We start from the raw sequence: 9,986 nt of genomic DNA, 5'->3' as shown, positions 1-9,986 counted from the left end.
AGTTCCCCAGGATCAACGTCTGCTGCACTAACCACTGGGCTACTCCTCTCCTTGCCAAAAAATATTAGAAGTCTTTTATTATCACAGATTTGGTATGCAGGCAGTCAGGATTCAAATGGAACTCCATTTCACACAAAAAGGAACTTCACTGTCAGGTTCCCTGGAGCTCAGCTTCATTATCCCACAATTGTTAACTACTAGGGCTGCATTTTGATTAAAATGTATAATCACATGATTAAAAATGTTAATCACACAATTAAAGGTGGGACATAGCTAGTGGTCCTTGGGGGGGGCACACATTTCCTCTCCCTTCCCACCCCCACATTAGATATCATACCTTTACTGGTTGGGATGCCGAAGCCCCACCAGTTGAAGAAATCCACTGAAAAAGCAGTCCCCTTTCTCTTTGTGCTGCTTCAGAAGTGAGGAAGTCAACGGTGTGCCTCCAGCCAACAATGCTTGCACTTCTCAAGCACACTGAGTTCATGCATGAATTGAGCATGATTGGGAAGTGCAAGCATTGGTGGCTGAAGGCATCCCGCTGACTTCCTCTCTCATAAGGCAGTATGAGGAGGAAGGGTGTGAATCAGCTAGTTGATTTCTTTGGCTGGCAGGGCTTCAGCTACCCCACCAGTTATTGAACAGGTTCTACAGCTTTGCAGGGGGCTAAAGGCTGGGAGCATTGGGCCACAGCTTTGTGGCTGAATTCTCCTGGATGGTGGGAATAATGACGCTTGAAAGGTGGCTTACAAGCAGCATTATTCCCTTGCCTGGTATTCAGCAAACTGCGGTACAGATTGCTAAATCCGAAGGAACATCAAGACATGGTGAATGGCGACCTTTTACTGTAGCTTGATGAATCCCCCCTCCCCCCCCCCTAGTATACACACACCTATCCCTATGTAGGTACTGGCAAATTTTCAAAATGAAAGTATGAACATACTTGTGTTTTGAAAATTATCCCTAGGAATTTAGGGGCCCTTTTACTGAGCCATGTAGGCTCCTACACGCACCCAATGCACACTAATTCATAACTACCGCCTGGGTACCGCATGGCCTGGGTGGTAATTTCATTTTTTATGCATTTCCAGTTCGCGCGCCAGAAAACATATTTTTTTTCCAATGAGCGGCGCTAACTGGGCGGTAATTGGCATTGTACATGTGCTGAAGATTACTGTCCGGTTAACACATAAGATCTTACCGCTAAGTGAATGGGTGGCAGTAAGGTCTCAGGCCGAAAATGGACGCATGCCAATTTTCATTTCGCTGCACATCCATTTCCCCAAAAAAGGCCTTTTTTTGCAGGCGCGCTGAAAAATGGACCTGCGCATCCAATACACGCGCCTACAACAGTGCAGGCCATTTTTCACCGCACATTAGTAAAAGGACGTCGTCTGTGCTTACATTTTTACTTCTTTGGCTCACAAGTATTTTCTGCATTAATTTTGTGCATACACAAATACTTTCAAAAGCATGCTCAAAAATACAACCCTTACCTCACCCTGCTCCTAGGTGTACTTAAATGTTATAAGCACTTGTTTCCATGTGTAAGACACTGCTTTACATACAGAAATAGTTTTACAATTTCACTCCCCTACAACCAATTAAAACCAACACAAGACAATAAAACTAAAATAAATCATCATTGAATAGAATTTTAAAAAATAGGAATTACAGAATAAGAAGCAGCAAACTAGCTTTAAAGGTGAATAAGGACATGATAAACCTTATGTGCCTATTTTCACTCACTCGTTCCCCTTATTTTTGAGTACTTAGTCCTAAATGCACTCTCTGTTTTTATTTCTGCTTTTTTTGATTGTAATTGCTGTGCTGATTGGCTTATTATTTATTTTCAAGTTTGTGTACTTTTGGCATAAATCGTTGATAGTTTAAATAGAACAATAAGAAATTACATGGAAGGAAGAAACAATGAACAATCAGTGTGTTAACATATTAGAAATCAGCTAGTCTGATTCCTACCAAATGGACATGGGAACAATTGTTAAATACACATAGCAATTGAGTTCAGGCTTCCATATGCATATGGCCAAGTAAGCATTTTTTTTGGTTGGGGGGGGGGGGGTGGAGAGTACTTCACACTCAGAAAATGACTTTTCTAAAACTGCCCAGATTTTCTGGTCTTCTTTTAGTTAGATATTTTTTCTGCCATTAAATTAGAATGCACAATACGAGTTTCAGTATTAGTTTAGTAAGATGATAAGAAAATTGATTTTTGGACAAATTCTTCAATATTTATATTGTATAAGACAGATATTTGGTCCTATTTAAATTATGATAATGATGTCTTTTACATGGGAAATGCTAGATTTGTATAAGAGTTTGTCTCCTAAGGCCGGCCAAATCGGTATAATGGAAAGCCGATTTTGGCCGACTTCAACTGCTTTCCGTCGCAGGGCCGGCCAAAGTTCAAGGGGGCGTGTTGGCAGCATACCGAAGGCGGGACAGGGGCGTGGTTAAGAGATGGGCGTCCTTGGCTGATAATGGAAAAAAGAAAGGCGTCCCTGATGAGCACTTGGCCGACTTTACTTGGTCCATTTGTTTTCACGACGAAGCCTCAAAAAGGTGCCCGAACTGACCAGATGACCACCGGAAAGAATCGGGGATGACTTCCCCTGACTCCCCCAGTGGTCACTAACCCCCTCCCACCCTCAAAAAAACAACTTTAAAAACTTTTTTTGCCAGCCTTTATGCCAGCCTCAAATGCCATACTCAGGTCCATCGCAGCAGTATACAGGTACCTGGAGCAGTTGTAGTGGGTGCAGTGTACTTCAGGTACCCAGGCCCATCCCCCCCCACCTGTTACACTTGTGGTGGTAAATGTGAGCCCTCCAAAACCCACCACAAACCCACTGTACACACATCTAGATGCCCCCCTTCAGCCCTAAGGGCTATGGTAGTGGTGTACAGTTGTGGGGAGTAGGTTTTGGGGGTGTTGGGGGGCTCAGCACACAAGGTGAGCTATGCACCTGGGAGCAAATTGTGAAGTCCACTGCAGTGCCCCCTAGGGTGCCCGGTTGATGTCTTGGCATGTGAGGGGGACCAGTGCACTATGAATGCTGGCTCCTCCCACGACCAAAGAGCTTGGATTTGGTCATTTTTGAGATGGCCATCCTCGGTTTCCATTATCAGCAAAAACCGAGGTCGGCCATCTCTAAGGTCGGCGATCTCAATATTTAGGTCGACCTAAATGTTGAGATTTGGGCGTCCCCGACCGTATTATCGAAATGAAAGATGGACGCCCATCATAAGTACATAAGTACATAAGTACTGCCATACTGGGAAAGACCAAGGGTCCATCAATCCCAGCATCCTGTCTCCGACAGCGGCCAATCCAGGCTTCCAAAACCCAGCAACCCCCCCCCCCCCCCCAAAAAAAAAAAAAAAATTAATAATGTTCAATGGACTTTTCCCTCAGGAATCTGTCCAAACCCCCTTTAAATTCCGTAAGACCAGCTGCTGTCACTACATTCTCCGGCAACGAGTTCCAGAGTCTAACTACACGCTGAGTAAAGAAAAGCTTTCTCCTATTTGTTTTAAATCTACCATATTCTAGCTTCATCTTGTGTCCCCTGGTTTTGTTGTTATTTGAAAGTGTAAACAATCACTTCACATCTGTCCGCTCTACTCCACTCATTATCTTGTAGACTTCTATCATATCACCCCTCAGCTGCCTTTTCTCCAAGCTGAAGAGCCCTAACCTTCTCAGTCTTTCCTCATAGGGAAGTCATTCCATTCCCTTTATCATTTTCGTTGCCCTTCTCTGCACCTTTTCTAATTCCTTTATATCTTTTTAGAGATGCGGCGACCAGAATTGAACAGCAGACTCGAGATGCGGTCGCACCATGGAGCGATACAATGGCATTATAACATCCTCGTGTTTGTTTTACATCCCTTTCCTAATAATACTCAACATTCTGTGCGCTTTCTTATCCGCCGCAGCACACTGGGCAGATGTTTTTAATGTCTTATCAACGATTACTCCCAGATCCCTTTCTAGGTTCGTAACTCCTAAAGCGGAACCTTGCATGACATAGCTGTAATTCGGGTTCCTCTTACCCACATGTATCACTTTGCACTTGTCAACACTGAACTTCATCTGCCACTTGCACGCCTATCTTGTTTTGATAATACGGGATGCCCTGTCCCTTCGCCAGGACGTCTTTAGAGATGGGCGTCCTTAAAGATGGGCGCCCAGTTTGATTATGCCCCTCAATATGTCTAACATCAAGCAGCTTGCGGTTGAGAACACTTTAAATCAGTCCATACAAAAATGTTCTTGTCCCTCACAGTTTCTAGGGCACACTTACCCTTAGATCTAAGGCAAAAGCCCTATTGTTTAAACCATAGAGGTCCTGAGCTTTGGCAACTTTCACACAGGCCTAGGTGATGACCTGTCCTAATTTTTGCAGACAAAAATACTGAATCACTTCTCCTTTCAAGTTTAAATCAATCATAATTTTAACTCAGGTCTTCATCTTATTCAGGCTGCTTCAAAGTCCCAGCAGTTACATTTGCAAAACAAACAGCTCCAGAACAAAAATTTCCCCCAAGGTGACAGACAAACGGCACCATGGGAGCAACAACACCCCATCCCTCTTTCCTACGGTTATAATATTCTATGGTCACCAGCCAAAAACATGCCCCAGCATGGTAAAAGGAGACAAAAAGTTCTTTATGCAATCCAGCAGTAGAGAGAAAACAAAAAGGTACCTTGTTTAGGACATGTCCATTTCTTCAGAACTCATCCCCTGTACAGAGTTCGGCTGTACAGAGGGAACCCACTCCATCTCCTCCTCTGCACAGGGTCCTGGCTTTATGGAGGGCTCCAGGTTACTTCCTGGAGCTTTCTGGAAGAAGAGACCCAGGGCAGAGCATGTATTGATTGTGTTGCCAGGGCAACTCTCTATAGTTTTCCCCACCCCTGGATCCCGGAATTCCAGACTGCATTTCCTGCTTAGCCTGAAATGGACCACAGCTTCTCTCCTCCCCCCACAAAAGGCAAACAGAGTTCTTCCCCTGTCTTTTGGGAAGAAAATGTGCTAACTTGGGAAGTTGTTTTCTAGGATAGGGTCCGCTGCTAAGGAGTGATCTAGATTGTTCCCCTGCATTCCTGTCACAATGTGCACACATACGTGCATATATTCTGGTATTCAGGTTATTTATGTGTGTACTTAGTATGTGTATGTTGGTGCCCATTTTATAAAATTACCCCCATAGTCCAATTGGGCAACTCATTGAGTTGTTCATGTAATCTTTGCACTCAAATGTAAAATAATACTTGCAAAAAGTTACAACAGCTAAAGAAGCAGTCATATCCTCACTGATAATTGCTGTGGAATAATTTATAGGTACAGATTGCTTTGCACAAAGCACAAAATGTTTCCAGTTATTAACAACAGTAAATTAAAGTGGAACAGTCTTCATGCCTGTTATAGAGTGTAGAATTAATTGCCTCATTAACCTTAACCATAGCAGCTTAAATCACATTCTGAAGGTGAAAACCAAGAAAAAGTTATGTTCACATTACATTACACTGAGTTAGCTATTACCAATTATTTAGTCAATACAAGAACAATTCATTGCAATTTTAGTGATTTGGAAAGAATAAATAATATGAGAAGAGAATGCATAACACATGTGCACCCCCCCCCACACACACACACGCACACATACATAGCCACACATGCACAAGTATTCAAACAACCATCTGCTGCATTAATTGAGAAAGATAGTCATGTCTTTCTGGTAGAACTTCGTAGCACAAACAATTGAGGGGTAAATATTCAGCCAATGCTAGTCACTACGAGTTGACTGAGATCCAGATATTCAGTGCTGGGCAGTATTTGGCTACTGGCATTGAATATCCAGATCTTGGGCGACCACTAGAAGTTATCCAGGTACTGCTGATGTTCAGTACTGTGTACGTCAGTAGCGCCATTTATAGAGTCCTACTTGCCTGGATAGTTATCCAGGCACCGGCACTAAGGGGGAATTCTATATATGGCGCCTAAGAAAATCGGAGCTGAAATCAGTTTCAACTAAGTGTATTCTATAATCGGCGCCTATATAGAATATGCTTAGTTGACATTTCAGCAGCCTAAATTTAAGTGCACCCATTTACACCAACAAAAAGTTGGCGTAAATCCCAGCATGTAGATTTACAAGCACTGGGCCATATTCTGTAACAATGCATGTAAATTTTGGCAATGCCCATTTCCCTGCCCATAACCATTCCCCCATTTGCCTGCATGCATTAGAAATTCAGCGCACTTCATTAGAAAATACGCTTAGCGTGTTCTTCTAATCAGTGCCAATTAGTGCCAATCAGTGAATCCAGACTGCCCCAATTTGACTGCCCCTATCGGACCGACCGTTCACTTGTCTATTAGATTGTAAGCTCTTTGAGCAGGGACTGTCTCTCTTTGTTAAATTGTACAGCACTGCGTAACCCTAGTAGAGCTCTAGAAATGTTAAGTAGTAGTAGTAGTAGTGCTCATTATTGCTTGTTAAGTTATGCACATTGTTATAGAATCCATGTCAATTTTGGCATGGATCTCTAGGCACGCTATATAGAACCTGGGGGTAAATGTATCACCAGCGCCTGGATAACTTCTGGTTCTGCCTATGCTTTACCTTCAGTTGCTCCATCACTAGCCAGCTAGGGTTATGATAGTCAGACATGATATTCAGAAGCATCATAGGCTAGATTCTATATATGGCGCCTGACAAATGTGTGCCAAAAAATACACCTAGGCATATTCTATAAAGTATGCCTAAATTTAAGCATACTTTATACATTAAGCCTAAATTTCTGCATGGATTATAGAATTTGCCAAGCGCCGTCCATACAACTAAATTTAGTCGCAGGCTATTACACCAAGTAAACCTTGGTGTAAATCCTGACACCTAAAATAGGGGCAGACCAGGTGTATTCTGTAACAACATGCATAGACCTACCCATTCCCCGCCCATCGACATGCCCCCTTTTCAAATATGTGACTTACCCCCCTCCCCCCCTCCCCCCGTTTACTAAGCTGTGCTAAGGCTGCCGTGCGGCAATGCCGACACAGTCCATTCAAAGTGAATGGACTGTGTCAGCATTAGCACACAGCAGCCGCTAGCGTGGCTTAGTAAACAAGGGGGGGGGGGTGTTAGAATTTACACACGTCATGTTATAGAATACACTTAGATAGTTCTACCCATAAATTCTAATTAATGCCAACTAGCGTCAATAATTGCTTGTTAAGTGGCAATTATCAGCACTGATTAGCTTGTTAATTAAGTTGCGTCTGCAAATCCAGAATATGACCAGATTTGCATGTGCAACTTAAGTCATGCTATATAGAATCCAGGGGTATCTGGTTAAGTGCCACGGAATATCATGTTGTGATCTGATCAATTGGACTTAACTGGGCAGGGTTCATCTTTGCCCTCCATCTTATTTAATATCTATTTTAGTCCTTTTGGAAAGTTCCTCAAATCCATGAAGTTGTCTTATTACATTTATGCTGATAATGTACAGATTATTTTTCTGGTCACCTCTACTGCTTTTGATTTATTTGAACTTATTGCCCCCAATATTCAAAGGCATTTAACCGGCTAGGATTGGCACCTGGCTGGTAAAATGCCACATAGCTGGGTATCCACTGAATACTGCTGGTTAGTGGCTAGTGGGTAGCTGGATATAACAGGCAATATAACCAGCTGGCCATTGAGTTTTGGTGTATCGACACTTAACTTTAGTGGCCATATGTGGCTGCGTGCAAGGCAGTCCTACCTTTGGCCGGTTTGACTTTGACTGGCCAGTGCTGATTATCGGTTTGGCTGGTCAAAGTCAAACTGGAAAAAAGCAAACCGGATATTCAATGCTGGTCACTGGAAATGGCCTCTAAGTCTTGTTTTTCTAAAATTTCTAGATGGATGTTTGACAACTGACAAATTAAATGTTGAAAAAAATACTGTCTTATAGGTCAACGGTAAATCCTTTCCTTTTCCCATTATAAACCCAATATTAGAGGGTATAATGATTCAACTTCAGAAAGCTGTTAAAAGCCTGGGTGTTTGGACTGATATTCTGAGCGCACAAATCACATTTTTAAGATTGTCTGTTTACAGTCCTGTTAATATTTAACTGTCTCTTATTTTGATGGTTTAAGAATTTACCAATAATTGGGATCAGTGATATATTATTGATATTCTTATTTCCCGTATACATTCTTTGCTGTGTGAATGAAATCTGAACAGTCACTATCCCCCAGATTCTATATATGGTGCCAAAATTCAGTGCAAACAACTTAATTAGTTTAAAAGCCAATTAATTGCAATGTTAACAATTATTGCAGTTAATTGGAAATAATTGAAATCTGCGCATTCATCTCCCCACACCCCATTCTATAACCACACACACACACACACACATAAATCGCCTCACGTGCACCTCAAAATGGGGCATGGCCAGGGGAGTGGCAGTGATATTCCTAAAAGTTGCACACAGCTTTACAGAATAGCCCCATTTTCAAGCCAAAATGCCCACAATTGGGCGCTGGCAAGAATGTGCATATTTTTTCTACCACTGAAATCTCAGTGCCATCTATAGAATGCCCCCCTATGGGGATAATTCTATAAGGAGCTGCCTAGTTTTAAGCAGCAAGAAAGCATGTACTGTATTCATATAGAATACCAACTAGCAGCAAAATACACTCCATGCATTGATGACATGTACTTTTCTGGTGGCTGTGCACATGGGCGAAGTTTGGGCAGAGTGCACATGTAGACATGTAACCCCTAATTCTGTAATATTCTCCACGTTGGATTTTGCAGATCGTTTGCCTCGTTGCTTTCTGGGATAGTCACCAAAAATTACATGCACAAATTTGGGCGTGTGCCCAATTTACACGCACAATTTAATTAAATAACAAGCTAATTAGCACCAATAATAGGCTTTTTAGCAAGCAATTATTGGCACTAATTTAATTTAATTGAACTTCACAAGTGTAAATTTAGGTGCAGGATCCACGCCTAAATTTTACGCATGACCTGAAATAGGGGGCACAGAAACAGGAGGGTCATGGGCAGAGCAGGGGTATGCCTAAAATTAACATGCGTTGCTATAGAATAATCAGGTTATGCACCTAAGGGCCCTTTTACTAAGCTGCGTAGGCGCCTATGCGCACCCAACATGCATCAATTTGGAGTTATTGCCCGGCTACCACGTGGCCTGTGTGGTAATTTAATTTTTGATGTGCATCCGTGAAAATCAAGCGGTAATTCTGACTTGATGCGCCTAGGCGATTACTGCATGGTTAACGCAAGAGACGTCGGTCAATGGCTGGCAGTAAGGTCTCAGACCCAAAATGAACACGTGACAATTTTTATTTTGCCACACTTCCATTTTTGGCAATAATAAGTTAAAGGCATTTTAATAGGAGTGTTAACAAATGGATCTGCACGGGCCCAAGACACTTGCCTACACTAGCACAGCCCATTTTTCAGTAAAAGGACCCTCTAATGTAGGCACGTATATTTGCACCACATTTTAATTGTTGTAAATAAAGTTAGGTGTGATTCCTGGGCATACGCACTAACTTTAAGTGAGGCTTATAGACTAGTGCTTTTTCAGTGCTGATTTTTGGGCACCATAAATAGAATCTAGCCCGTAAAGTACAGGATACTATAATTTGAATCTGTACATTCATACATATAGGCACAGGCATTTACATCATCCACTTGTGCTAATATTGTGTAAACATGCTTACTTTATGCTTAAAATAAGTACCATAACCAGTGCTATATTATGCATCCTGCTATAGAATTGTAACCTACTACTCACAGGCCTCCCTCTTAGCCATCTCTCTCTTCTTCAATCAATCCAAAACTCTGCTGCACAACTCATTTTCCACCAAAGTCGCTATGCCCATATTAGCCCTCTCCTTAAGTCACTTCACTGACTTCCCATCCGTTTCCGT

This window comes from Microcaecilia unicolor, chromosome 2 (genome assembly GCF_901765095.1).
Source record: "Microcaecilia unicolor chromosome 2, aMicUni1.1, whole genome shotgun sequence".
Taxonomy (NCBI): Eukaryota; Metazoa; Chordata; class Amphibia; order Gymnophiona; family Siphonopidae; genus Microcaecilia; species Microcaecilia unicolor.
This window is presented reverse-complemented; position numbering follows the sequence as displayed.